Consider the following 5,429-nt stretch of genomic DNA (forward strand, 5'->3'; position numbering starts at 1 on the left):
GAACCTAGCGCTGCAAAGGCCAGAGTGCTAACCACTCAGCAAAATATAAAATAAAAGTGCAAGCAGGCAGGTTTCAAGAGGCTGCGTTTCTTCTGGAATAAAAAAAAACAAATTCAATGCCTGTTCACAATCTTCTCTATAAGGTATGTGCAGCTCAGTGTATGATCCAAGAATAGCATAGTTGGGGGAAAAAATATTTTCCGTGTGCATGTACACACGCTACAGCATTCTGACCTGGCCAATCTAAATGGCCAAAAATCCTGAATTTGGAGGAGAACGGAGTGAAGATATTGGCCCTGGGAAAGGAATGAGGGGAGGAGAGGTGAATTTAATTGCAAAAAGACAAGTAGGTTTATTTTAAATTTGTTATTGGCATTGGTTTTAGCTTTAAATAATATAGGGAAAAGAGATCATAGTCCTTCACTGGGTGATCAAAGATTGGCCTGGATAGGTTTGCAGGTTTATTATGGAGGACACTAAGATCCATTTTTGCCCTGAAGTGTTTTGAACAGGTTTGCAGGTTACATGGTTCTCAAACTCTTGGTAGCTTCCCAGCGACAATTCTGCCTCCATGTAGAACAATTAGTCACCTTTACGAGACCCTAAAGAATGGCTGGGTGTTGCAGGTTAGTTCATTAAAGACGTTCACAGCCCCGGTAGTCTCTACACCTTGCGTGGTGAGCCTTCTGTAGAGCTGTGAAAACCTCCTGTCTGGTGTTACTGGAGCCAAAATATTTCTCCATTAGTGATATAACCACCAAAAGAACCCTCACGGCAGGAAATCCCAAGACACCATTTAGTACCTACTATGCTACATGATCACATTGTGATATGAAATAATAATATGAATGTGGGGCCCTGCAAAGCAGAACTCCAGGTAAAAGTCAATCCAATGATTCATTCACATCTATCTGCAATGTATCTACATCTTCCCAAAATCCCCTGCACAGCAGAAATGTTATGACGCATTTATTTGAAGAGGTTTCAATCCTGTACTAAACTTTTCATAAAGTAGAATGATTGTATTAAGTTATTATAGTGGCCCACAATACTGTAAATGGAGTAAAGATAAAATGTACAAACGAGTCCCGTCTTTCCTACAAGAAACGGTCACATTTTAGGAGCCTATTAAGTGTCTGACTGTAACGGCTGCTGTAATTATCTACTTCTGCTACTCCGCAGCTGTCCGCCACTCACATAAACAAAATATATATTGCAGGAAATGCTGAATCTTAGATGCAGCTTTGGCAAATCTACAAGTTATGGAAGGGACACAAAAGAATCTTAAAAGTGTGGTTTAGGCAGTTTATGTGTATACATTTTACACTTTTTTTTTTTTTTTTTTTTATTGTAAACTAATTTAAATATTTACATATTATGCCACCATTATGTCACAGATGTCATCCTATTCCAGTATGGTGGTAACATCATCTTAAATTCAGATGAACAGATATTATCAGGGATTCCACCAGTTCAAAGTGTGCGAGAGGTATTTTTGATATTCTCTTCTTCCGAGTAAATGTTTTGTATATTGTGGCTCAGGATCATACACACGATTATTTATACAAGCACAACTATCTTCTCTTCAATATTAAATTGTTGAAGCCACATCCCACGCGTTCCACCTGTGTTCCCCGTATACATATATGCAATCCAACTGCAGTTTTGTCTTTCCTTCCTGGCACTAATCCATAAACAAACAGAAATGTAAGGAATAAAAGGAACACCAAGTAAATCAAGGATCTCGTGCCTATTAGAAAGTCGGTATGAAAAGGACAAGTTTTTTTTCTTTTCTTCAAGTGGCGTGGAATGATTGCCGTTTCTCTAATGAATAGAAGGGAGTCTATCAATGTCTTTTAGACACAATCAGGGAGGCAAGTACAGGTCAGACCAGCAGCATGTGGATACATGTAGAGCTTTCTCAATTCATGCATTGTGCCTGCAAATATTTAAAGGAGTACTCCCAAACTAAAACCAAAAAGCAATTCCAGGCAAAAAGTGAACCAATCAATGAGTTACTAAGGTTATCCAACAAACAAAGAAACTCTGATAAAAGGTCATCCAATTTACCAGCATTTCACATGGTTGATGGGAGAGGACTTCCTGCATCCTGTGCACTGCAGCCCACTATTCCACCTTCATGAACTGCAACACAAACGTAAATTTACAAGGCACGTTTTATATTGAAAGGTGGGTGCAAAACATTTCTTGGCCATTTTAAGCTTTCTGTACACCATGTGCCTTCAATGAATGGGTTAAGGAGTAGCCGCCGCCCTGCATTAAAAGGGGTTCCCAGGATCCAAAATTGCCAACAAATGAGTTGAAAGACAAGCTACATACATTTATTTTGAGGAGTACATATATAACATCAGGATGTATTAACTGGGCAAATTAGGAAAGAAGCTGAAAGAGCATGCTTATCATGATCTATAAAATCCATGTGATTATGCTCACTGTAAGAACCTAGTGATCAGCAAAGAGCCAAACAAGTTTTTTTTTTCATATTACAACATACTTGGATATGGAGTGGTGAAGGAGAATGACCAGGAACTTTCTTATAACAAAAAAGGTTTACCCTTTTAAGCACAAGTCTCTGTTTTTGAAAGGTTCACTGGTACCAGACAACATCCATTAAAGCCAACCTGTATATACCCAAAAAGTATCTGCATATTTTTGATACACAGTTATATTGTAAAAACTATTTATTACCTATGAACGGGCTAATGTAATTAAAATCGTTTGCAGTTGAAGCTGGGAGCCATGAGAATATCTGATCACTGCATGTAAAGACTACAATATAACATATTTAATGTAGACAATGTTATTATGTGGTTGAAGAAAGGCCATTGTGTTACCCCCAGACCAGTTGTTATACTCCCATTTTACAGCTAGGCAGAAGACGATTTGTAAAACAAATTTTTAAACCATTGAAAAATATTTACTGCAGAGTTAATTCAAAAACTACAAAAAATGCTGCTCCAGCTTTAAATGGATTGGCCAACGATTGGCAGCAGGTAACCTAAAACATCACATTGTAACAATAAATCATCACCCACATTTTACATGACTCCATGGTAGCCCCATACAAATACAATGTGTGCCAAAAAGCACAAGTCCCACCCTTGAAAAAGTAGTACAGTGTATTGTGTCCTGTGCTAAAGCACATTCACATAAAGGATGCATCCAATATGAAAATACTGACCTTTATAAAGTCTCCCAATTTGCACAGGACATTTAGAGGGCTCTATTGGTGCAACAAATGTAGCGCTTTAGGATATCTGCTCTCCAGTCTCACCATTAAGTTTTCAATGTAGGTTTTAAGTGCCGACACCTTCCTGGAATCACCACAGGGCCATTTCTTGGACATTTATGTTATATTCCTATTGGTTTTTATTCCTTAATAAAGAACTGTGTGTGATGTGTACATGTGCTTTAACATGCACCAAAACAGGGTCTCTTTATTAGAACTTAGCTCAGTAGAGAAACTGTAGAACAGCAACAACACACAAACGCTGAAAACAATGGCAAGCTAGCTTTTTTTTTCATATTACAACATACTTGGATATGGAGTGGTGAAGGAGAATGACCAGGAACTTTCTTATAACAAAAAAGGTTTACCCTTTTAAGCACAAGTCTCTGTTTTTGAAAGGTTCACTGGTACCAGACAACATCCATTAAAGCCAACCTGTATATACCCAAAAAGTATCTGCATATTTTTGATACACAGTTATATTGTAAAAACTATTTATTACCTATGAACGGGCTAATGTAATTAAAATCGTTTGCAGTTGAAGCTGGGAGCCATGAGAATATCTGATCACTGCATGTAAAGACTACAATATAACATATTTAATGTAGACAATGTTATTATGTGGTTGAAGAAAGGCCATTGTGTTACCCCCAGACCAGTTGTTATACTCCCATTTTACAGCTAGGCAGAAGACGATTTGTAAAACAAATTTTTAAACCATTGAAAAATATTTACTGCAGAGTTAATTCAAAAACTACAAAAAATGCTGCTCCAGCTTTAAATGGATTGGCCAACGATTGGCAGCAGGTAACCTAAAACATCACATTGTAACAATAAATCATCACCCACATTTTACATGACTCCATGGTAGCCCCATACAAATACAATGTGTGCCAAAAAGCACAAGTCCCACCCTTGAAAAAGTAGTACAGTGTATTGTGTCCTGTGCTAAAGCACATTCACATAAAGGATGCATCCAATATGAAAATACTGACCTTTATAAAGTCTCCCAATTTGCACAGGACATTTAGAGGGCTCTATTGGTGCAACAAATGTAGCGCTTTAGGATATCTGCTCTCCAGTCTCACCATTAAGTTTTCAATGTAGGTTTTAAGTGCCGACACCTTCCTGGAATCACCACACGGCCATTTCTTGGACATTTATGTTATATTCCTATTGGTTTTTATTCCTTAATAAAGAACTGTGTGTGATGTGTACATGTGCTTTAACATGCACCAAAACAGGGTCTCTTTATTAGAACTTAGCTCAGTAGAGAAACTGTAGAACAGCAACAACACACAAACGCTGAAAACAATGGCAAGCTAGCCGGCCTGTTCAGTCAAGGAAAAAATGTAGTTTAGGTTGGGTGCCCTGCAGCAGGATATTACCATAGCTGAGATGAATGGCGTCTTAGCCTGGCTGTATTGTTTTGATGTTCCACTTTCATTTATCCTTGTATTACCAGGAGAGACATTACACAAGCCGAATCCCTCTGACTCAAAGCCCGTTTTTCCAGTGTTGGACTGGAAACCTCCACCTTGTTTTGCGGTCATGTTTCTACGGATCCTATTAAACCTGTACACAAAAAGTTTGTCTAACTTGCTAATAATGTTTTAGGAGGGAATAAAAAACAATTAGGCTTGCAGGGCATGGATGGTCTTGTAAATTTGTTTTCAAAACTCATCAAAAAAGTCATCTTATCACTGTCTTTTAACCTTGTGATTCACAGTCTTACATAAATAAATATGGTAACAAAGAAAGGACAAGAATGACAGACTAATTTACACTTTTACAAACAAAGGTAACAATGGCAGCAGGACATGTAGGGAACCACTAATGAGTGAAGTTGCTTTCCTAAACTAAAAAAAACTCACTTGCTTTTTTTGTGTCTAAGATAGGCAAGTTTTACTAAAAAAATTATTAATTTGTATGGCAACTAAAGGATATTGTTAGGGTGCCCCAATGCTTCAATCTCTCCTTTGTACTAAAAAAAGTAAGCCCAACCTTAGAAACCCAACTTTATTTTTCTGTTGTAAAGTAAAACTGTGGAACAGCTATGGTTGTGTAGCCTTAAAATGCAAAAAGAAGAGATGGACCATTTTCCATTATCTATTTACCTTTTATGTTAGATATTTTATAGGAGTTCACAAATACTGCATCATAACCCAGGGATGGAAAG

General features: G+C 37.5%; 1 protein-coding gene across 1 annotated transcript in view; it reads right to left on the reverse strand.

Moving 5' to 3' along the window:
• TIAM1 (TIAM Rac1 associated GEF 1) overlaps positions 1 to 5,429 on the reverse strand; it is a gene marked incomplete in the record, with an annotated part of 223,878 nt that overhangs the window by 111,140 nt on the left and 107,309 nt on the right.

Source organism: Pyxicephalus adspersus, chromosome 1 (assembly GCF_032062135.1).
Source record: "Pyxicephalus adspersus chromosome 1, UCB_Pads_2.0, whole genome shotgun sequence".
NCBI classification, from domain to species: Eukaryota; Metazoa; Chordata; class Amphibia; order Anura; family Pyxicephalidae; genus Pyxicephalus; species Pyxicephalus adspersus.